A 25,602-nucleotide genomic window follows, 5' to 3' on the forward strand; every position below is an offset into this window, starting at 1 on the left:
TGGCCGTTGATGGGACCAACCTGGCGCTTTCGGCAGCTGGTGGGTGTGACGCCTACCTACTGGAAGATGGGGGGTCTGGGTGAAGAAGGCCCAGTCCCAATCCGAGTAGGCTTGGAGACCTCAGCCCCGGGACCCTCATGCCTGGGTTCCTCTGCCAGTTCTTTCATGCATGAGGCCCATCCGGACGTGTGGAGAGTGTTCCCAGCATGACCGTGGCTGGCTCCGGAGGTCCTCAGCTGCTGGGGCTCTGCTCTGGGGGGGGGGGGGCAGAGAAACTCAACCCTCCCCCCTCCAAGGGGCCCCGGTGAGGACAGCCAGGCGCAGGGGCAGGATAATAATAATAACAATAATAATAATGATAATAATAATACACTGTAGCACTGTCCTCCCATTGTTCACAGATTTGCTTGAGCAGGCACCAGTAATGTCCCAGTATTTTTTCTCACTAATAATAATAATAATAATATAGGCAGGTGGAGGACAACAGGGGCATGGGGGTATTGGTGAGGGAAGTGGACACTGGTGAGGGATTGACATTGAAATTTTGTATTCTTGAAACCCAACTTTGTAATTTATGGTGACTTAATACAAATCAAAAGAATTGTGGGAACAGAGGGGAAAAAAAAGAATTGTGGAAAAAGAAAACAAATACCGAGACCAAAGAATAAAGAAAGTTTTCATATCTACGCTACTGGTCCCTGGGGGTCCCCTTATCTTAGACATTCCTTCCTTTTTCTTTATTCCTCTTCCTCTCCACTTCCCTTGATCCGAATGGTCCTTCCCTAGAGTCTTTGCCCCCATCAACAACCACTCCTCTATCGCCAACAGTGCATTCGCTGTCCCCTACTGCAGTTCCACATGCAGAGCGCCAGCAAGGCATTCAGTACAGTACACATCAGAAGGACTGACCTAGGGCCCTGAGGTTGCTCAATGGCAAAGCGCGTGCTGTGCATGCACGAGTTCTGGGTTAGATTCCTGGTTATCAAAAAGAATGAAAAGTGTTGTTTACATCTGCCTTTCCTCACTTCTCTCTATGGAGTAGGAGCCAAGTCTGAGTCATTGTATCTCCAGCACTTAGCAGAATGTAGGTCCTCAACTAGATATTGAACGAACAAATTAAGTACTTAATGACTAAATCAATCTCTCTATGAATCATTCTCTGTGACAGAGAATAGAGACAGAGAATTTAGATCTTGGCTATGCCCAAAATGGTAGGTGGGAAAAGAAGAGAAGGTAATTAGGCTTATACAACTGAGAATAATCAATCAGAACAGCAGGGGGATCAACAGGGATTGTTTGTGTCATCTTCTTTGTACTTATAATTAAATAAGAGGTTCTCCGGTGCCGGCCTATTACTTTTTACATTAGAAATAAAGGAGTTCATCAGGGTACATATTAAATTGCTATAACAAGGAGACACCAACTTGGAATAATAAAATTCAGTGGAAGTTTGCTTCTCTCATGACAAGGTTCAGAGGCGATCAGTTCAAGACCGGTACGCAGAACTGCTTTTGCCATCCCTGCCATTTTGCTCACCTGTTCCTACAGCCTAACTTTTGGTCAGCAAAAGAAGAGGGAAAGCAGGAAGTTGGCCCCAGCCCCTGGCAAAGTGGCCAGCTGCAAGGTCAGCTGTGAAATATGATGTCTAGTTGAGGATACATGTGCCCAGCTAAACCTCAGGAGAGTTTCATTAATCAAATAAAGGAGAACAAATACCATGAACCAATAGTCATTTGACATAAGGTGTTGTGTTTATTTTCTACCAAAGAGAAAGTACAGTGGTGACCAGAAAGAACTCTACAGAATCAACATGTTTGCCCCCACCCCCACCCCCCCACCTCCCACAAGAGGAACAATTATAGTGACTGGTATGGTGTGCGCTTGAGTCCTTGGAACTATCTCCTCTTTGTTATTTTTTTCTTTTTTAAAGTTTGATTTTTCTTTATCTGGTTTGGGGGCCATGCCCAGCGATTCTCAGGACTTAGTCCTGATGTTGTGCTCAGGGATCACCCCTCATGGGGCTTGGGATACCACATGGGGTCCTGAGGATTGAAATGGGCTGATCACATGCAAAGTAGGCACCGTAACTCCTATAATCAATCTCTGGCCACCAGGTGACATCTCAGTGTTTTCTGACAGGACAGGCCCACAGTTTGATCCTTAGCACCACATGGTTCCCTAAGTACCACTGGAAGAGACCCCCAAGCAATGTCAGATGTGCCCCCCCCAATCCAAACAAATGTAAAATAATATAAAATTCATATATGGAATATACAAATGCAAACAGAGAAGATATTTTTTAAAGTCTTGAAAATAGAATGAATGCTTGTCTTGTTTTATTTTGCTTTGAGATTACTCCCACACCAGTGCTTGAAGGGCAGGGAGAGTGGCGGGGGGCTGTTGGTCCAAGCAGTGCTTGTGGGACCATATGGTGCTGGGGATTAGACCTGGGCCTCTTGCATACAAAACATTTTTGAGATCTCTTCTACCTGAGATGATACGAAAGTCAATAAGCCTCTGTGTAGAACCTTCTGTGGCCATAAGGAACACCTTGATTTCCTGCCAAGAGCATTTGCTTCCCTTTCTCTCTCCCTTCTCATTGAATTTCTGTCCTACTCTTTGCTTTTACTTTGTTCTTGCCTTATAATCACCTTCTAATTTCCTTTAAGTTCAATAAATCATTAATCTCAGTTGCAGGTAAAGGTTAAGGAAATAGAGTCAAGTGAGTTAGAGGCTTGGGTTAGGGCCTCTGTCAGTCCTTCAATGATTTAATTAGCACCTAAGCCTCCAGTTTTGTGTGCAAATAGAGATAACATCTATCTTCTAGCAGGATTCTGAGAACTAGAATGGATGCCCAAGTAAACCTCTTCCAGGTAAATTCAGCACCTGGCAATCCCCAGCATCAATGACTTATTAGTATGTGACAACACAATCAGATAAAGTAACTGGGAACAGCCCCAAATCTGACTCATTGAAGTTATTGGTCTAAGATTTAAAAAGTAATAAAAGGGCGGTAAATACTGGGATGAATTACAGCAGCTCTGGAACAGCCAAGACTTTGGAACCTCGGCTGAACTGTGTGTGCCACAACAGACAGGCTTGAACAGCAGGCAGCCTTGCTGGGCGCCCTGGGGTTGGCCTCTGGAATGACAGAAAGTGCTGAATCACGGGCCCTCCCCCAGGACTGAGCTCCATGGCAGGCCTCCCAGCCCAGTGTTCCAGGCCCGACCAGTCCATGCCGATCTCCTGACCCACTTGCAGCTGACCTTTTCTTTGTCTCGGCCTACTTGTGCTCTCATTTCTCACCCACTGATCCAACTGGTTATTTTCCTTCTCTGGGCACGAGCCTTCTGACTTCTGTTGTTGAGTCATGACCAAATAGGCAGGTGCTTTTTCTGACGCCTGAGAATTTCCACCTGCAGATCAGGGGGATCCTCTGAGCAGAAAAAGCTGCTAACTTTCACCACCTGGGTTCTTCGTTTAAAAGAGTTCTGTGGATTTAGGTCTGATATTAACATTATTTGGAAATGAGTCCTCTGGACAGAAGCTGTGTTGAAAGTAGGTGAAGGGTGATGTATGATAACCTTTGAGCATTTGTTTTGCAAACCACAATGCCTAAAATGAGAGAGAAAGAAAAAGAGAGAACAGAGAGGTACCTCAAGCGGGGGTGGTGGTGGGAGGCTTAGAGAAGTGGAAGGAAAACTCTGGACACTGGTGCTGAGAAATTCCACTATAGAGGGATGGGTGTTGGAACATTGGATGACTGAAATGCAATCATGAACAGCTTTGTAAAAATAAATTAGTAAATAAATTTTAAAAATTAAAAAAAATTTAGGGGCTGGAGTGATAGTAGAGCGGGTACGGTGTTTGCCTTGCACACGGCTGACCCGGGTTCAATTCCCAGCATCCCTTATTGTCCCCTGAGCACCGCTAGTAGTAATTCCTGAGTGCTGAGCCAGGTGTAACCCCTGTGCATTGCTGGGTGTGACCCAAAACCCAAAAATAAATAAATATTTTAATTATAAAATAAAAATAAAAGAGTTAAGTGAGAGTTGGAATAATTAATACAGGGATTGCCACACTTGCCTTATGTGTGACAGACCCTCAGCATCTTACCACATGGTCTGATCCCCCAGCATAAAGCCAGGTGAAGCCCCCAGCAATGTCAAGTATGGCCAAATCTCTTTTCCCCATCCCAACTCCAAAGGAGTTAAAATAGCGGGAGGAAGAAATAATTTTTTTTTTTTTTTTTGCTTTTTGGGTCACAGCTGCCGATACACAGGGGTTACTCCTGGCTCATGCACTCAGGAATTACTCCTGGTGGTGCTCAGGGGACCATGTGGGATGCTAGGAATTGAACCCGGGTCGGCCACGTGCAAGGTAAATGCCCTACCCGCTGTACTGTCGCTCCAGCCCCAGAAATAAATTTTTATTTATTTAATAATTTTAGTTATGATGTCACACTTAGCAGTGCTCAGCGCTTATAACAGACTCTGCACTCAAGGATCACTCCTGGAAGGCCTGGGGGAGTGGGGGGTGGAAAGGGTGAGGGGTGGGGAGTGACATATGGGATTCTGGGAATTGAACCCAGGTCAGCCGTGAGCAAGGCAAGAGCCCTATGAGCTGAATGATCTCTCCAGTCCCAAGAAATAAATTCTTAGGAATTGCTCATAATGCAAATGAGTGTAAGTAAAGCAAAGGAGATAAAATTACATGTGTTCTCCCCAAAAGGAGAGAGAGAACAGAGGGGAATGCCCTGCCACAGAGACAGGGTGGGGACAGGGTGGGATGGGGAGAGATGGGGGGTGGGAGGGATACTGGGATCCATGGTGGTGGGAAATGGGCATTGGTGGAGGGATGGGTATTTGATCATTATATAATTGAAACCCAAGCACAAAAATGTGTAAGTCTGCAACTATACCTCATGATGTCTCACTATTAAAACATTTTTTAATAAAAAAAATTACATGTGTTCTCTAGAACATAGACGAATATGTCATCTCTTTACTAAATTCTTAATCTGGAGAGCCAGATAGTACAGCAGGTAGAGCGCTTGCCTTGTCAGTGGCCAAAACTGGTCTGATTCTGGCCTTTCATATGGTCCCCCCAGACCTACCAGAAATGATCCCTGAGCACAGAGTCAAGGGCAAACCCTGAACACAGCTGGGTGTGGCCCAATATTTTTTTAAAAAAACTTTTCTTTCTTTGTTTTTCTCTTTCCTAATCTGTCTGTGCAGCGTGAGGCCACCACAGGGGGTGGGGCATTGCCTGGCCATCTGTTCTGTTACAGAATCTCCCAGTCACATCCGTGTTTATCACTGACCCACTCTGTTCCATACTAAAACTAAGACCGTGGATTTGGTCAGATTTTCAAGCTACAGCATCCTAATGGTGCTCTATAAAAGAAGCCTCAAAGAGTGATTTCAGGAGGGGAGCGGGCCAAGTGTCCGCCCTACCAAAGTTCCAGCAGCCACACTCACACACCAACAGCTGTTACCATGCCTCTGCTCTGCTAAGTTAAATATTCCTGATTTTCTGGAGTCACATCTCCAAACTCTACAACACTGGCATCCCAGGAGTAGCTTGCCAGATTGGTTGGGATGTAACGTAGAAACCAGCTAATCTCAACTAACATAAACATTAACACAGAAGGCTTAACTAGCAACAATGGCTTAGTAAACCTTCAGACAAGAACTTAATGTCCCCATGGTGAGATACAACAGTTTTCATGAATTTTCTTTTACTGAGGTATACATACACATACACACACATATAAAAATACATATGTATATTTTTTTAAATCATTCCATTAGCCATTTATTTTTTTAATTAATTAATTTAATTAAAAAATTGTTTTGGGGGGTCACACCTGGTGATGCACAGGGCTTACTCCTGGCTCATACAGTCAGGAATAATCCTGGTAGTGCTCGGGGGACCATATGGGACGCTGGGAATCAAACCTAGGTTAATCGCGTGCAAGGCAAACGCCCTACCCGCTGTGCTATTGCTCCAGCCCCCCCGTTAGCCATTTAGTGATAACAAGCAATATAAAATAAATTATTGTGGGTCTGCTACAGAGACAGACTTGAGGGGTGGTTGGGAAATTGGAGACCATGGTGGAAGGAAGGTGACAGTGGTGATGGGATTGGTGTTGGCATGTTGAATGCCTGCAACAAAAGTATCATGAACAACTTTGTAAACCACAGTGTTTAAATAGAGCAGTGGTGGGGGTTGGGGGAGGGGAATCTTCGCGGGAAACCCATCCCACCACCATCGCCTCCTGGAGAACCTTTACTACCCCAAATCCTTGCTCTGACATCTGAGATGGCAGCTGCTAGCCCCATATTCTCCTCTAAGCCCCTTCTCCTTGGGTCCTCACATATAAAATGAAGAAGGGCTAGAAGTCACAGGCATGAAGACAGAGTTGTCACAAATATTTCCTCTGTTCCCAACTATTATTCTTGCAACCCAGACCACAACCAATGCAAGACACAGGAGGCTGGCGCTGGGAGCAGGGGGTGAGGGGTAGCCACTGTCAGCAACAGAGCCACTTCCTTCCCTCTTGAGCCCAATCTCAGAACTTCCCCAACACCCAGGGGATGCAAATAGAAACCTCTCTTGTGTGGCAATGGTGCACAGTTTGGATGTGCACAGACAGGCATCCGCCTGTCTCAGCCAGGGCTTCTGGCCTTGCTGTTCCCCCCCCCCTCTCTCTCTCTCTCTCTCTCTCTGGACCACTGGAGGGGCACCTCCCTGCAGAGAGGGTGTGGCATTACCCTTATTAGGAGAGGAGCCCCACCTGCTATCTCTCACCCAGACTGTCTCTCTCCAGAGCATACTCTGGAGCCAGGCCTGGCTTCTAGATTGTTCCTGGGCTGACATTTAAGAGCCATGCTATGTCCTGAAAGTTCTGACCTCCATATTTGTGCTAAAGATTAAGGTGTCAAAAAAATAATGAAGGTGTCAGTTTTCATTCCTATTCATATTTGTTTTCCGGCTGGTGTGTTGGGCATCGTCATTGGTGCTGGGGTCTGGGAACAGGTGGTGGCATGGATCAATCTCAGGGCCTCGTGCAAATCAGGTCTGTGCTGCAACCCTGCACCTTTTCTCCAGCCTCTACTGGGTATTTCTTTCTGGGCCTGAGCTTTTTTGGCAGAGCTGCATCTTCCTATCTGTTGCTTACTCAGGTCTAGTCAATAGCTTGCTCCCTTGCTGCCATGATTCTAGCTGCATTGCCCAGGCTCATGCTGAGCTGAATTGATCAAGCTGCTAATGATTTTCTCTCTTTTCTCTTTCAGTGAATTTCCAGGGGAGTCGCTACATGGTTATTTTTGAGGGATTTCTCCATTCTTTTCTCATCAACTTACAGTGAAAGGCAGCAATGATAGGGATGACAGAGAAGAAGTCAATCTCTCTTTAAAAATGGCCATATGGAAACCAAAGCAGGTAGGGTATTTGCATACAGTAGACCTGGGTTCAATCCCTGGTACCCCATATTGTCCCCCAAACCCAACAGAAGTGATCCTGGAGCGCAGAGCCCCTGGTAAACTTTGAGCACCACTGGGTATGCCTCACCCCCCACAAAACTCCACAAAAATGGCTAGATGGAAATGAAGATATTTCTTTCCATAGGTTTGATTTGATAATAAACTGGTAGATCTGACAATCATTAAGCATTGACCTTTTACATCTCTCAGTATTTCGTGCTCATCAAAATATCCACTGAAAGATTCCAATGGGATACCGCCCTTGTTTTTCCCTAGGATACCGCCAGGAATAATTCTGAGTTCACAGTCAGCAATAACCCCTGAACACTGCCAGGTGTGGCCCCCAAACAAAACCAAACCAATGTTTTGCCCTCGGAGACTGGCAGGCAATGGGCTAAGTGTATGCTTTGCCCACAGGCATGTAAGAGGCCTGAATTTGATTCCCAGCACCGTAAAGCCTCCTGAGCACTGTGTTGGGAGTAGCCCATGACTGTGTCTCCAAACAGAAAAAACAACAAAAATTTTGCCCTTAGGGTGAGACTTCTGGATTTGAATCCTCACTCAGACAAGTTCCTAACTCACCTAGAATTGGTTTCCACCATTTATCCACAATTGTAGCACTGTAGCACTGTGGATTTGCTGAAGCGGCCCAGTAACATTGTGAGACATGTTGTTACTATGTTCGGCATATCAAATACATCACTGGGAGCTTTGCCACAACAATGTTTCAAATTGCTGGAAACTCTAGCAAATAATGCATACACCTCCCCCCCCTCCCATGGCACAGCATAGCTCCTGTTGAAAAGTGCTATGAAGAAGGTATGCTTATTATTCCAATGAAAGTTTCTAGGAATAGGTAGAAGAGGAAACATTAAAAAAGGGAGCGGTCATTGCTGTAGAATGGTGACCTTATCTTGCTTTTTAAAAATCTTGATTTGAACTGCCCTGAGCATTTCATAGCTTATAAAATGATTATATCACAGTGTTATAAATAGAAAATATCAATAAAGGGCTGCATCAACAGATCCTAGCATTAAGCTGTGTGACTGGTTGGCCAGGTGTCATCAGGAGGGGCCCCCAGACTCCCTGAACACTGATTATGAGCTCATCCATCCCCATCCCTGCAATATAGATCAAGCAAACAGTCCCTGTGCTTGTCCTGTACCAGCTTTACAACATTAAAATAAGTACTGGCTAGAGCAATATCCAGTAGGTAGGGCACTTGCCTTGCATGTGGTGTTGAGCCAATTTCCATGCCTTGGCACGACATATGGTTCCTCTGAGCATCACCAGGAATGATCCCTGAACACAGAACCAGGAGTAATCCCTGAGCACTGCCAGGTGAGTCCCACACGCCCCTAAAAAAGTGCATACAATAAAGACTTCTTTGATCACAAAGAGTTGTATTGCTCATCCAGCAGAAACTTATTGAGTGCCTACAAAGAGGTAGGCCTTAGGTAAGTGGCTTGGATCCATCAGTGACCTGCATCAGAACCTGGTTTGGGCATGAAGAACAGTCTACAGGGGAAGCTCTGAGTCCAGGGTCATCAAGAAAACGGACATTCTCCCTCCACCGAACATACATGGGAGTCTCTTGATCTTATTCCTATTTCTTAAAACTTGTAAAATGTAGGGAGAAGTCCCCTCTGCCTCTATCTCTGCTGCCCACTTTTCCTGTCCCTTCTGAAAAAAAAATTTTTTTTTGCTAATTTTTGTCTCTCTTTTCAATGTTTAATTTTGGCAAAATTATTGGCAAAAAAAATAGCAAAATTTGTTTTTGGCAGGCATTCATTTGTTTTTCCTCCTTTCTTATACACAAGATGGGCTGGAAAGAGAGTTCAACAGGCTGAGCACTTGCTTTGCATGTAGAGGCTTTAATTCCACCCCAAAGCCACATGGTCTCATGAGCATTGCAGGGCATGACACCCAAGCATGAAGCTTGGAGTAGCTCCTAAGAACTCCAGGGGTGATTCAGTGACCAAAACACACACAAGAGGGGCTGGAGCGATAGCGCAGTGGGTAGGGCATTTACCTTGCATGCGGCTAACCCGGGTTTGATTCCCAGCATCCCATATGGTCCCCCAGCACCACCAGGAGTAATTCCTGCGTGCAGAGCCAGGAGTGACCCCAGTGCATCGTCAGGTGTGACCCCCCAAAAGAAAACACCCACAAGAAAACAACAAACACCCCCAGTATGTTATAATAACTTCTATCTAATCTTTTCTTTTTAGTCTTCTTATTTTTATGGGGAAAGGAGAGTTGGGCCACACTTAACAGTCCAGTCCCTTCTTCTGCTCAGGGGCAAAATACCACTTAGAGTGTTTTTCTCCTTTCCTTAGTCCAATAACTTAATTAACATTTTAATTCTACTTCTTAATATTAGTTATTTTGTATGGACACAGTAAGAGATACACTGAGCTTGTAGGGTGACTCTCCCGTGGACATCTCGCCACAGACTCAGACTACAGTTCTCAGGCCGGATTAATCATTCCTAATCCTAGCAGGGTCTGAATCTAGTTATTGCTTTTTGGATCATGACAGATTTTGTCCATGACCATACTCTTAACTTAGAGTTAAGCATTATGGCGCTTTGGCCAGACCCATTTCGATCCCAGGGTAGCACATAGCTCACAGCTTGCCCTGGGTCCTTGTCAGGACCCTGATTTGGGGGTGCTAGGAAGTAAGGGCAACTGAGACTTAAGTTGCCAGAACAGATGTCCAGGAGGAAAATATCATTCAGAGTCAATTAACTCCCACGTTACAAAAGCATGGCATTAACTGTCTTCTTGTGTCCATACAAAGAGAACATTGCTCTGAATTAATTATGCAAAGGACTTAAGAAGAAGAGAAAAACAATATTTACAGGTCAACAGAGCACAAAGAAAGAAGTTACAAGTAAACACAGAAGAATGGGAGCACTGTGACGGGAGTAACTCAATAAACCTAAGCTCCCTGCTGCGACAGGGCAGAAAGGACAAACCAATATTATCCTACAGGAGAGCAGTAATATTGCAAATTAAATTTTTGGTAATCTAAGCAAAATTGAGAGTTTAGTCTAGTCTAGTCTATACGAACCTGGGTGGCGAGAGAGAGAGAGCTGCCAGGGCTCTTCCAAGCTGCCCCAGAGATTACACATTCACCTCTCTGATTGGTGCAGTTCCCTCTGTTGGGAAGGAGGTGGAAAAACAGATGCTGCTATGATTACTGCCAGTGCAGAATGACACTGCTGCCCTGGAGAATAATGGAGAATTAACTAATACAGCTAATTTCCATTCATAGCACAGCGGTAGGGCATTTGCCTTACAAGCGGCCAACATGGCCGACCCGAGTTCGATTCCTCTGCCCCTCTCGGAGAACCCAGCAAGCTACCGAGAGTATTCGATATGCCAGACACAGTAACAACAAAGTCTCCAATGGAGACGTTACTGGGCCCGCTCGAGCAAATCGACGATCAACGGGAGGGCCTTTTTTTATGATGTCTTAGCAGTTCCACTTTTTAAAAGAATCTTTACAAATTCAAAAAAGATATGTACAGGAGAAACTCAGTATAACATAATCATAGTAAAATATTATCAACAGTAACCTTTGGGCGGGGTGGGGGCTGGCGCAGACCCATCGATGTGCTCAGGGCTTACTCCTGAAAAAAACACTTTTTTCCCACCAGATATTTAAGATCCATTGTTTTTTCTTTCCTCTTTTGCATTGTCAATGATTAAACCCAGGGTCTCACATATGTAACGCAATTGTTATTCCACTGCGCCACATCCCCAGCCCAAGACCATGTTCTTTATTTATTTTTTTTCCTTTTTTGTGTCACAGGGGTTACTCCTGGCTCTCCACTCAGGAATTACTGCTGGCAGTGCTCAGGGCACCATATGAGATGCTGGGAATCAAACCCGTGTTGGCTGCATGCAAGGCAAACGCCCTACCCACTGTGCTATTGCGTCAGCCCCCCATGTTCTTTTTTAAAATACAGAACACACATACTAGGTCAGAGAGACAATATCACTGTATCACTGTTATCCTGTTGTTCGTCAATTTACTTGAGTGGGCGCCCGTAACATCTCCATTTGTCCCAGGCCTGAGATTTTAGCAACCTCTCCTTACTTGTTTTTCCCAATGATTGGAGGCTCTTCCAGGGTCAGGGGAATGAGACCCATTATTGTTACTGTTTTTGGCATCTCGAATACGCTACGGGTATGCCAGCCTCTTTCAAGAGAGAGAGAAAGAGTATGGTGGGTAAAGTGCCACCTTGCATGCAGCTGCCCCAGGTTCAATTCCCAGCACCACATGTGGTTCCTCCAAACCCAGTCAACAGTGGGCCCTGATTACAGAGTCAGGAGTAAGTCCTGAGCACCACTGAGTGTGAGCTATGAATAAATAACTAAAGTAAAATTCATGAAGAAAATCCTTAAAAACAAATTAAAATCCATCAACTTGTCGTCTTTTTCGAATGGTCTATTTGAATTTTTGTTCACTGTGTCTCTTCAGAGACTTTTCCTGAATATTCTTTTTGTTTGTTTGTTTGTTTGTTTGTGGGTCACACCTGGCTGCTCAGGACTTAAGTCTGGCTCTGTACTCAGGAGTTACTCCTGGCAGGCTTGTAGGACCATAGGATGTGCTGGGAATGGAACCTAGATCAGCTGCGTGCAAGGCAAGTGCCCTTGCTTGCTGTATTATCACTCCAGTGCTGAATATTCTTGGTTTATTAACTTCTCCTATATGCTTTAGAATAAATATTTCTGATTTCAGGGTGGAAATGGCCCCTTTTGGGTGGTGTGGGGAGGGTTATACCTGGCTGTGCTGAGAAGTGACTCCTGGAGCTCAGAGGAGCTTTTTTCTTTCCTTTTTTTTTTTTTTTTTTTTTGCTTTTTGGGTCACACCTGGCCATGCACAGGGGTTACTCCTGGCTCTGCACTCAGGAGTTACTCCTGGCGGTGCTCAGGGGACCATATGGGATGCTGGGAATCAAACCCGGGTCGGCCGTGTGCAAGGCAAATGCCCTACCCGCTGTGCTCTCTCCAGCCCCTCAGAGGAGCTTTTGTGGGGCCAAGGATTTGAGCCAGGGTTGACCACCAGCAAGGTTAAGTTTTTAACTGGCTGTACTATCTCTCAGCACCCCCAAATGACCACTTTGCATGCATCCACAGTAAATATGGATATTAATTGGGGAGGAACTGGTTAATATCCGTTCTAAGAATATGCCTTATCTTCCCATTGCTCATCTCGTCTCTGGGTTCCATAGGAGTATTTTAAAGTTTTCCTTCTATCTCTTTTGCATATTTCATTATGCTCCTTAGCTAAGACTACAACAGGTTGCAGCTGACTATTGCAAGAGACGCCTCCATGATGATGCTCACTTCAATTGCATTATCACAGTCCTCCAGGGGTGCCTCCAGGTTCTGCTTCCAGACAATCTCACTGGCCCTCTCTTCAAGCCTCAACTATTCCCCCAGAGAGTTCTTCATACCCTCTCCCTGCCCCCTCCCATCCTCATTCAACTGAGTCTTGCTTCCTACCTCATTCTCTCACGGAGCCACACAAACAAAATCAGAAGAGGCCTTTATAGCTTTCTCCTCAGAAAATAATGCCAACTCCCCAAATTCAAGCGGCCTCACACTCGTTCTTTGGAAAAGAAGGGGGAAAAGCACATATTTTAAAAGAGAGAATACATTTGTGGAATATAAAGTAACAAAATGGGAGACTACACCCAAAGATACTAGAGATAAAGACCAGGAGGATTGCTCCATGTCTTGGAAGCTGGCCTCACATGCTGGGGGAAAAGGCAGTTCAGATAGAGAAGGGACCACCCAGTAAAGAATGCTTGAAGGGCTCACTCGGGATGGGAGATGGTACTAAAAGACTATAGACTGAAAGTGATGGCCATTTAATACCTGCATTGCAGATCACAACACCCTAAAGGAGAGAGAGAGAGAGTGAAAAGGGAATCTGCCTGCCACAGAGGCAGGGGTGGGGGGAGATAGGGAGAGGTGGGAGGGATACTGGGAACATTGGTGGTAGAGAATGGGCACTGGTAGAGGATGGGTACTTGACCATTGTGTGACTGAAGCATAAGCACGAAAGTTTGTAAGTCTGTAACTGTATCTCACGGTGATTCATTAAAAAATTTTTAAAAAAATTCACCTCCTTCACGCCCTACTGAGGCCACGAGTTGCCCTCCACAAGCGGCTCTCCGGCATGGCCATGGCACCAGAGTCACACAAACCAATCTCGTAATTATCCGGCTTTTGGCAGAAATCCCTCCAGACTAAATTAGTAAAATATCAGAAACCCAAATTCGTATGGTCTTCATAAACAGCAATAGAAAACAAATTATTTCACAATGCCTTTTCAGCAGTTCTGATTGTTGGGGGAAATTCCGAACAATAATGGTGCATCTTTTTTTCGAAATAATGAATGTAATCAAAGTAGAGAGAGAGTTAAGTAGAAATCATCTGCCTCACAGGTATTGGGATGGGTGGGAGGGGGCGTATATTGGGGTTCTTTTGGTGGTGAAAAATAATTACTGGTGAAGGGATGGGTATTTGATCATTGTATGACTGAGACTTAAACCTGAAAGCTTTGTAACTGTTCTCATGGTGATTCAATAAATAAATTTAAGAACAACAACAAAAATTTGTGAGCACCACACCTGTAGGTAGAAGAGATGCAACTCAGCGGGGGTGATGCAGAGACTGGCCTGAGATGAAGCAGTTCACTCTCCTTTACTGAGCACATCAGGGAAGGGCTGACCTTACCCCAAGTGGCCTGGAGGACTCCAGGGCATGCCACAGTTACTGAGCAGGAGGACTCCGCCAACCAGGAAGCTTTAAGGCACCTGTGAGGACTTTCCATGAGGTTGGTCACTGGGTTTGGGTTAGATACTGTCTAGGAACCTCTTAGAAGTCCTAGAGTGTAGCCTGTATGGATAAGAGGGCATTAACTGTCTCTCTCTTTCTTTCTCTCTCTCTCTCTCTCTCTCTCTATCTATCTATCTTTCTCTCTCTCTGTCTTTTTGGGTCACACCCAGCCGTGCTCAGGGGTTACTCCTGGCTCTGCACTCAGGAATTACTCATGGCGGTGCTTGGGATGTCGGGGTTCGAACCTGGGTCGGCAGCATGCAAGGCAAATGTCCTACCTGCTGTACTATTGCTCCGGCCTCTAACTGTCCATTTTTATCCTTGGCGATTAGCTGCCCTCAGGAGATCCAGGAGACTCTCAGCCAATCAGGCTATGGGCTCAATGCAGGGGCCCGAGATGTAATGCCACTCCAGCCCTGCAGCACCATGGATACCTGGGCCAGTCTGGCAGTGCTGGGGGTCTCCAGGGCTGCCCTGAGGACACCTGAGGGGCCACATGTGCCAGGAATCAAACTGGGGTTCTAACTTTTGGTGTAATAAAGAGACTTTGTTAAACTGATAAAAATAAGCGTGACAGAGGATGTCCGGTGCTGACTATAGGTCTCCGTTGACATGCTTCAGAGGAAGGGCTCAATCTAGCCAGCAGAGGGCAAGAGAACACAGAACCATCTGAGGCCTATGGACATTGGTGTTTGGAATAGAAGGACTATTTAAGTCTCTCTGCAGAAACAATAAACAATCCCAAAAGGGCCTCTCACTTACAAAATATATTTATGGTGTTGGAATATTGTACGCCTGTACTAAATCATCATGACCAACTTTGTCAACCATGGTGTTAAAGTAGGGAAAAATATATTTGAAAGCTGCATGTCTAAAGCAGAGACTGATTTCTGTTGATATCACAACAAACTCTTGCTTTTTCTAAAAATACAGTCAGATATTCTTTCAACTGTGAATGCATCTTTTTTTTTTTTGATTCTTAAATGCTTGACAAGAAATATGGGAATATGCCTGAAAAATATAGTCTAGCCTCTTAAGAAACACTTTAATGCTGAATTTGTCTCTTTAATAAACATAGATAAAAGTTTTATTTAGAAGAACTTTATCCCTAGGGTGTCAAGGTGCTCTGTGCACATCAACAAAATTATGGATAAAAATTGGAGCTGGAAAGATAGTGCAGTGGTGAGGCCCTTGCCTTGCATGCGGCCAACTCAGTTTCTATCCTTGGAATCGCCTGTGGTGGTCAGTATTAATTCCTGAGTGCAGAGTCAGGAATAACCCCAGAACATTGCCGGGTATGGCCCCCTAAACCCAAAATCAATCAATCAATAAAACTATCATCTCAAGAGATAAAAAAATCATTAATTTATAGGTATTAATCTTCTTCATGATGACTAAACTCTTATTATCTGACTAGCACCCAAGACCCCACCTCTCCAAACCATCAAGTTGAGGGTTGGTGGATCATTCTATGAAGTTGGGCTCATTGCCATGCAGAATTGAGGCAGTGAGGGGGGGAACGAAGTGACAGAGGGACAGTGGGGAAGAGGAAAGGTCTTGAGTACTTTGGTGGTAGAGAGTTACAGTGCTATTGTGCATCAAAACCATGTTACCGAAACTATAAGTTTTGTTTTTTGCTTTTTTTGGGTCACACCTGGCGATGCACAGGGGTTACTCCTGGCTCTTCACTCAGGAATTACTCCTGGTGGTGCTCGGGCAACCATATAGGATGCTGGGAATCGAACCCCGATTGGCCATGTGCAAGGCAAACGCCCTACCTGCTGTGCTATTGCTCCAGCCCCTAAACTACAATTTGTTTAAGAGAAAAAAAAACGCTAAAGTTAGGCAAAGAATCCCTCTTACTGCTATGTGGATGGGGGAGCCATGCAGTCAGTCCTACTTATTTTAGAAAAGGGAAGTGACATGCCAAGAAAAAATATTTTTATCTTGCTACAAAGACCCTTTCCTGCAACCCCCCCAAAACAAAACAAAAACCACCACCACAACAACCCTCCCCCCAAAAAAAACCCCCCACAAAATGAAGGCCAGAGTGACAGTACAGCAGGCACTTGCCTTGCACACAGTCAACCTGAATTCTATCCCCAGCACCTCATATGATCCCCTAAGCACCACCAGAAATTATCCCTGAGCACAGAGGCAGTAGACCCTGAGCATCGCGAGATGTGGCCCCAGGAAAAACTAAAATGCCAATGAAACATGACAAGTGGATGGATGGAGGGAATCACTAACTTAACAGTCTCCACTGAAGGTGTTAGCAAGTGCTTCATTTTCCCTTCAACAGCATGGCTCATTGTATTTCTCTCAACCTCTGTTGAGAAGAGATGAAAAGACTGTAAAGAAGTCTAAATCCTTCTAAAGGAAGTGGTTTGGGACACTCCCTGGGGGAAACTGTTGGCAAACCCACAAAATCTAGCCTGTATGTTTCTGCAGCACCCGACAGAGTGCAGCACTGCACTGTTCACTCCATCAAGGGGCCAGAGCTCCACAAACTGTCAAATTAATTGTTTTCTCTCAGATATATAATACAATTCATTTGGGGTAGCTCCTGGTCCAGGAACTTAGAGCCAGGCCTTAGACAAAGGGGTTTTAATTGCATGCTAATAAAATGTCAAAATATTGTTCCTAAGGTGGCTGAGCATGAAAAAAAGAAGAAGAAAGAGATGTTTTTGACATATGGATTTTCACCCCCACGAGTAAAATCATTCTGCAGCTCATGAGAAAATGTTCAACCTCTGAGCAAATTCTTATATTCTTTACGGGAGGCCATTAGACAGTGTCTTTCTCACTTTTTGGATCACATCATAAAATAATACACTAAAATGAGTGGTCTGCAGATTTGGTGGTTCTATTTTTAACTTTAAGTGGTGATTGCTACCGCCCTGTGAAAGGTTGATGATGAATAGCATCTTGTTTGGGGAAGTTGCTTATTTCACAGAACACAGCTGTTAGGCCTCATGTTAACTATGAAGAGTTATTATCAGAAGGTGACCTTCCTCAACAGCCTCTCACTTTTGAAAGAAGCCCCCAAAGACAAAAGACACTTGACTTTCCTTTCAAGGTCATCCAACGAGAAGAGATGCTCTGGGTTAAGGCACATCTGACCACATCCGGTACTGCCACAGCATACCCGGAGCAGTGAGGATGACCACTAAATTTTACTGCACAATTGCTTTACAGCACAATTGTTAAGGTCATGGCTATTACCTAGAGATACATCTCATCTCCTAAAGTGACGTTTTTGTTTCTCTTAGGGTAAGAGCTGCTTTTTGATGAAGTGATTAGTACAGGCGAATGGGTTTCAGACATGATCTTTAAGATCAAGTCTTTAAGGAATAACGCAAAATTTTCTCTTTCTACATATAAATAACATTTCAGGTTATAATCAACCCATAATCAGACTACTCTTTAGTCAAAATCAGTCTTCTTCATTTCAGCAGGGGCCTAGATATTTCTCAGTATAAAATAAAAACACATCTACAAGTCTAAAGTCACAAAACAGGCAAACAAAGCCCCAACTACTCTCATTATCAAATTACAAGCCTCTTAGCTGCTTGGGGTCTTTGCACATGCAGCTTACAGCTCTTGAAAACCTCTAATTCCTTGCTAAGGCTCTCCAAAGTTCACAGACTTGGCCTCATTATTTGGGATAATAGTGATTGCAAATGAACCCCCCACCAGGTCATACAACTCCATTGACTGCTGCTTTAAAGGAACTCCTTGTAAGGGTCTCTTGTAAATTAGACTCTGTACACACTTGTGTACTCTTAAACACGGCAAAGGGTGTAACTAAGCTAAAGCCTAGAGGAAAAGTGTGGCTGTCAATGCCGACTCACTTTTAGTTTCATTTTGCTTTGGTTTGGGGCCCACACTCAGTGATGCTGGGTACTCCACACTCAGGACCATCTGGGTGCTCAGGATAGCTTTGGCCAGTGCTCCGAGGACCACTTCATGACACAGATCAGTCTAGGGCCTCCCATGAGCAAAACCTATGCTCTAATACTTAGCGCCATCTATCTCCCTGAGCCCATTAACATTTTCTACAGGTTTAGATAAACTTTATGGTTTTTGATGTTTGAAACACACTTGAAGGTGTTTGGGGCCTACTCGTGGCTCTTTGCTTGGAGTTCCTCCCAGTGGTCCCTGGGCCTCTTGTATGCAAAGCATGTCTTTTTCCCCCCAGATCCTTAAATAAACTTTTTTTTTTTGTTTTTTTTGCTTTTTGGGTCACACGTGGCAATGCTCAGGGGTTACTCCTGGCTCTGCACTCAGGAATCACTCCTGGCAGTGCTCGGGGGACCATATGGGATGCTGGGAATCGAACCTGGGTTGACAGCATGGAAGGCAAACGTCCTACTCACTGTGCTATTGCTCCAGCCCCTCTTAAATAAACTTTTTTAAATTGAAGTTTCACATATATGCAGAAAAGGACAAAAATATTGAAATTCATGAAGAAATATTATCCCAAAGAAATACTATCAAGGAAATTGATCCAAGGATTTTGCTGAAGGGGCTGTCATTCCTAAAAGATGTAGGAAAACAGAGAGGATGAGTGAGGATGGCCTTGAGACTAAAACATAAAAATGCAACTCATATCTTCAGTTTCTTTTAAAATATTTAATTAATTGGAGGGGGTAATTAATTATAATAATTAATCAGAGCTCAGTGGCTACCTTCATCTCCATCCTTGGTCACATGAAGCACAGGTACCTTAACCCCTATTCTGTGCCTCCAGCCTCAAATTCCAGAGTTTATTTTATATTTTAAAAATTATTTTATATATTTATTTTTTTGGTGTGGGGGTAGAGGCAATACCTTGCTCTGTGCTCAGGGGACCATGTGATGCCAGATATTAAAAACAGGGTCAGCTGCATGCAAAACAAGTGTATTATTAATTTATTATTATTGTTATTATTATAATTATTTTAACTTTGGGGGCCATATCCTGTGGTGCTCAGGTTTACTCCTGGATCTGTGCTCAGGGATCATTCCTGGTGGTACTAGGACACTGGATGTGGTGCTAGGAATTTAACCTGAGTCAGTGGCATGTAAGACAAATGTCTTTCCTACTAGCTCAGGCCTTTATATAAGACTTTGGATGAGACGGAGAAGCGTTTTAATTATTGTCAGAGGATACGAGAAGGATGAAATCATGTTATCCCTGAAACTTCAAGGTCGGAAGATTAAAATAATAGCCTGGACATCTTAGCCATCTTAAGAGTACTTAAAAGTATTTGCTAGTTTAGGTTTTCTCCAGAAGTTTCCTGTATGACAGTTATCACTGACTTATTCCTGTCACACCATACCTGGAATCAAATATTTCATTCCAATGGTCTCACTGGCAGAGGCACATGACTCCAAAGTATTTAAAAATTGGGGGCTGGAGAGAAAGTACAACTGATAGGGTTCCTGCCTTGCATGTGGCCAACATAAGTTCTATTCCTGACAAGCAATACAAGTAACTTATTATTTTTTTTTTTAACTTAGGGGGCCACCTCCTGTTGTACTCAGGTTTACTCCTGGATCTGTGCTCAGGGATGATTCCTGGTGGTACTAGGACACTAATATGTGTTACTAGGAATTGAACCTGAGTCAGTGGCATGTAAGAAAAATGCCTTTCCTACTAGCTCAGGCCTTTATATAAGACTTTGGATGAGATGGAGAAGCATTTTAATTATTGCCAGAGGATAAGAGAATGAAACCCCTTCAGCAAAATCCTTGGATCAATTTGCTTGATAGTATTTCTTCAGGATAATATTTCTTCATGAACTTCAATATTATTGTCTTTTTCTGCATAAAGAGGTTTATTTAAGGATCTGGAGGAAAAGCTCAGTGGGCTAGTGGACATGCTTAGCATGCAGGAAGCCCAGGTTTAATCCTTACAACCACTGGGGGTGAAACCCAAACCTCAGGATACTAGCTTATATCCCCATTTGGTCTTTGAGCCTGCCAGGAGTGACCCCTGAGTACAGAGTTAGGAGTAAGCTTTGAGCACCTCAGAGTGTGGTCTAAAAACCAAAAGGAAAAAAGAAAAACATATAAATTACAAACAGGAAAAGGAAGAGACTTGAATCCCTGATAAATGAAGAATTAGAAAGAATCTCAGACACTGAGTCTGAAAGAGGATTTTAAGGGCTTGTTTTGAGTACTATGGCCTGTTTCATGTCATTGTGAGAGTGGCTAGTTTTTTTTAGCAAGTATTGTATGAGAGAGAGAGAGAGAGAGAGAGAGAGAGAGAGAGAGAGAGAGAGAGAGAGAGAGAAGAGTGCTCAATGAGTTGAATGTCATTTCACACGTAAGGAAGTCTCTGTTCCATCACTAGCACCACAAGGTCCCCTGATCACAGAGCCAGGGTAGCTCCAAGCAGGGCTGAGTGTGCTCCCTCCCACCCAAAACCCACCCACAGAACAAACAAAAACCACCAACAACCAAATCTTGAGGAGGAATAGTTCTGGTGAAACTTGATAAATTAGCCCATTCTTTTGTGGGGAGCTTCCTCTCCTTTCAGGATTGAACCATTTTTCAGACATAGAAGTGGAACAACAAACTGGACTGAGAAGCAGGAGAGGGGTGGAACTGCATGTCTTGGGCCAGGATCTGTGGATCTGGATCTCATGGCAGAAACATGCTCAGAGTGAATTCCTGGGAGGAGAAGGAGGAAGGGGATAAGGGAGGAGAATGAAGGGATTCCAGGTTCGAATGCCACAGTGAGGTTAGCCAGAGTGGCAGAGAGACATGAGAACAAGTCTAAACAGATCACGTAGAATTCAACGTAATAGATACCAAGTTCTTTTATGGTCCCCAATACCCAACACCCTGTTACTGTCACTAACTTGGAATTCCAAAGGGATAGGAAGCTTCTGATTCCATGATGCTCTGACCTTTAGGAGTGAAGGATGAACAGTAGGAGGCCCCAAAGCATAAGGCAGAAGCTTTCACTTTTCTCACCTGGCCCTCTCAGTACCAGCCCCCCTGAGACCTCTAGGGTACAGTTTTGAAGTTTAAAAAAACAAAACCAAAAATCTTGGCAAGGAATATCTTCAGTCTCACATTCATCTGAGAACTCTTGCCTCCCACTTCTTGTCCTCATTTTTCACAGCATCTGTAGCATATTTCAAGAGAAGTCATAAAAATTAAGCTTCTTTTATGCCCTTTCAAAATCTGCACAATAGATTTCCTACAATGATTTAAAATTAACTATTTCTCCTAATGTAACACTCAACTTTTAATACCAGGGTGACCAACTACCATTTTCACAGGACCCTTGAGCTATTTCACTATAGTAACTCTTAGTGGGGATGAGTTTAAAGTGATCCACTCTTTTTTTTTTTTAATTTTTATTAGTGAAACACCATGAGGTGCAGTTGTAGATTTACAAATTTTTGTGCTTGGGTTTCAATTGTACAATGATCAAACACCCATCCCTCCACCAGTGCCCATTTTCTACCACCACGGGTCCCAGCATCCCTCCCACCCCCCATCCCCCCATCCCACCCTGCGTCTGTGGCAGGGCATTCCCTTTTGTTTTCTCTCTCTCCTTTTGGGTTCTGTGGTTTGCAAGAGAGGCATTGAATGGCAATCATGTTTGGTCTATAGTCTACTTTCAGCATGTTTCTCCCATTCTGGGAGGATCCTCCCAACACCCTTTATTTGGTGCTCCTTTCTCTATCTGAGCTCCCCTTTCCCCTAGAATGTAAAGTGATCCACTCAATAATCTTCTAAGCAATACATTTTGTAAGACAGCTAAGTTTGATAGTGTCATCAACCTATTAAGAAGGCAAATAAAAATATTGAATTTTTGGTATGTGCCAGGACTGACTCTAGTAATTTATTCATGTGGTCAAATGAGCTAAGAACTATCAGTCTCTCTCTCTCTCTCTCTCTCTCTCTCTCTCTGTCTGTCTGTCTGTCTCTCTCTCTCTCTCTCTCTTTTTTTTTTTTTTTTGCTATTAGCACAGCGGTAGGGCATTTGCCTTGCACGCAGCCAACATGGCTGACCCGAGTTCGATTCCTCTGCCCCTCTTGGAGAGCCCGGCCAGCTACCGAGAGTATCTTGCCCGCATGGCAGAGCCTGGCAAGCTACCCGTGATGTATTCGATACGCCAAACACAGTAACAACAAAGTCTCCAATGGAGATGTTACTGGGCCCACTTGAGCAAATCGATGAACAACGGGAGGACAGTGACAGTGACAGCTATTGGCGAGGAACCCGAGGCACAGAGAGGGTAAGTGACCACTCCAAAGCCAAACAGCTTATAGCTGCTGCATCCTGATGCTGCCGAAACCAACCTGTTCCTTTGTTTCCATTTACACAACAATATAATTTAGCGCTTCAAATAGCAGCACATTCTGGACACAGACAACTCGCTCTTGTACATGTGATGCTAATCTCCCACCCCCAAGTTCTATCTATACTTTTTTTTTTTTGCCAAGTTTCAGCATTTTGAAAATAGCATAACAGAACCAGGTGGGTCTAAAAATCTTGAGAATGAGTTCAAGCTTTCCATTTAAGATTTATGAGCATGTTCTGTTTAGTTTGACATCATAAGGCAGCAGCTAAAATTGTCTTAAGAGTAGGTCAGTTACATGATTCTTCTCTTTAAGATAAAGGAAAAAGGCCAGATATTTCAATATAAACTCTAATTTGATATCAGGCAGCGTTGGGGGCTACACCCCGCATTGCTCTGTGTCTATTCCTGGCTCTCTCCTCAGGAGTGACTTCCAGCAGTGTTTGAAGGTACCATAGGCAAAGTCAGGGATTGAAGAGATTGACCCACCACATTCAAGGAAAGCACTTTACTCCCTGGACTCTCTCGTCAGTCCCTAAGATGTAATTCATTCCACTATTCAGTTTCTCCTGAAGATAATGTACTTTCCTGTCTTATGATGCCCACTCTTTCCTGTTTTCAATCTTGGTAACATTTACACCAAATACTCAACTAGTCTTTACTGTCTGATTCCCGGAGACATCATTCCTCCCACTTTACCCTCCCTCTGCATATTTGGCACAGCTTGGGTGGGGGATGGGGTTTTGGCACTCTTTTAAATCAGTTGGGACAAGGTTTAGTTTTTCAGGTTTCTGAGAAAAAAAAAAAGTGGGCATGAAGCGCAGGCCAGTCCAATTAGATTGCTACGACTATAGCAGAGAGTTCTAGAAAGAAATAGAAGCTTGCCAAGCTTCAATTCCTGTGGGCCTAGGACCATCATCAATTTTTATTCTTCTGAAAACTGAAGTCAGTTTTCATTCTTATTTCATAGTGTTAGATTAGAATTAAAATGTAAGATCTGAAGAGATAGTACAGGGATTAAGACACTTGCTTTGTATAATGCTGACCCCAGTTTGAATTCCCAGCACCACATATGGTCCCCTAAGCATGGCCAGAGCTTGCCCCTGAGCAGAGCCAGGATAGGCACTGAGTACAAATGAGTGTACCCCACCCACCCATCCCCAAACAAATAAAGCAAAAAGACAAACTTCTAATTACAATGATCATCCAAAAATTTTCCTGTGATAAAAATATCATTTAAATGTCCAATATTGCATCTTAGCTGTATACAACTCATACTACAGATCAGAACTCTTTGATCTCAAAAAAAGAAAGAACAGTTTCCTTTGTTGTTTTCTCATTTCGGTCCCCAACAACTACTATTCTTTCTGTTTCTAAGAGTCTGACTACTTTAGACACCTCATATAAGTAGACTCATTCAGTGTGCATTTTTGTAATTGGCTTATACCACTGAGAAAAATACCCTAAAGGTTCATTCATGTTGTGGCAGAATATTAAAATCATAAACCAGAGCTGAAGAGACAGTACAGTGGTTATGGCTCTTGCCTTATATATGGCAACCCAAGTTTGACCCTCAGCATTGCCTCTGGTCCCCTGAGTCCTGTCAGGAATGAGCCTTGAGCACAGAACCAGAAGTAAGCACTGAAGAGTGTCACCCCAAACCCATAAAGAGACAAACAAATAAAGAAATTTGTAATTTCTGTGTGAACTACGCATACCTAAGAGCCAGGGCTCAGGATAGGAATAATCTATCTGAAACTAAAGCTAGTGTTAACACTTTAAAGGGGGACACCCAAAGCCCGGAAAGAGGGATGCAGGGGGGCTGGATCAATAGTACAGTGGGTAGGGGCTTGCCTTGCACACAGATGACCTGGGTTTGATCCTCGGCATCCCATATAGTTTCTTGAACACTACTAGGAGTAATTTCTGAGTGCAGAGCCAGGAGTAATTCTTATTGTCGCCTTGTGTAGCCCCCAAAACAAAACAAAAAATGGGGGTGGGAGAAGGGCATAGCAGCTTCTGAGCACCTGAAGAGACTTTGCAGCCCGCAACTTCCTATAGTATTTGGTTGCAAACATGTTGGCAAAAATCTTTCTCAATCTGATAAAAAAGTATAAACTCAGAAGTCCAAAAATCTCAACAAACCCCAAACAGGATATACTTTTAAAAAACTATAGATAAGTTATGAAATATGTATGAAATATGTATGGAGAAAAACTTAAGGAAAGAAACTTTTTGCTGAAAATTTACAAACTTCCTACGGAGGTGGCTCAAGGGGAAGTGTATGCCAGGTATACAGGAGACTTGAGTTCAATCTCTGGCAATACACACACACACACACACACACACACACACACACACACACACACGTCTGGTCAAAAACATACAGGAAAAAAACAAAAACTTCAATGCTTCAATGCTTTATTGCTTTACTCAAACACGGTTCAATGATTTAAAATAACAAACAAACAAACAAACAAACAAAACACTGGATGAACACAAATGAAGAAAATGTATTCCCAGTTCTGCACCAAAAGAAATGTTAAATGAATTTCTGCTAATTAATATAAACTGCAAATTTGTGCACCTACATGTTTTATGTTTTAGGAAGTTTGTATGGCATTTATTCCAACTGTGCCAAATATACTATAAACATGGGCTGGAGCAATAGCACAGCGAGTAGGGCATTTGCCTTGCACCAGGCCAACCTGGCCAACCCGAGTTCGATTCCTCCACCCCTCTTGGAGAGCCCAGCAAGCCACCGAGAGTATCTCGTCCACATGGCAAAGCCTGGCAAGCTACCCGTGACGTATTTGATATGCCAAACACAGTAACAAGTCTCACAATGTTACTGGGCCCGCTCAAGCAACGGGAGGACAGTGACAGTGACAGATGAATTTTAAAGACTCAGAATAGTAAGAAGATAATAAAAACCTGACTTGATATTTA

Source organism: Sorex fumeus, unplaced genomic scaffold (assembly GCF_029834395.1).
Source record: "Sorex fumeus unplaced genomic scaffold, SorFum_2.1 ptg000037l, whole genome shotgun sequence".
Lineage (NCBI taxonomy): Eukaryota > Metazoa > Chordata > Mammalia > Eulipotyphla > Soricidae > Sorex > Sorex fumeus.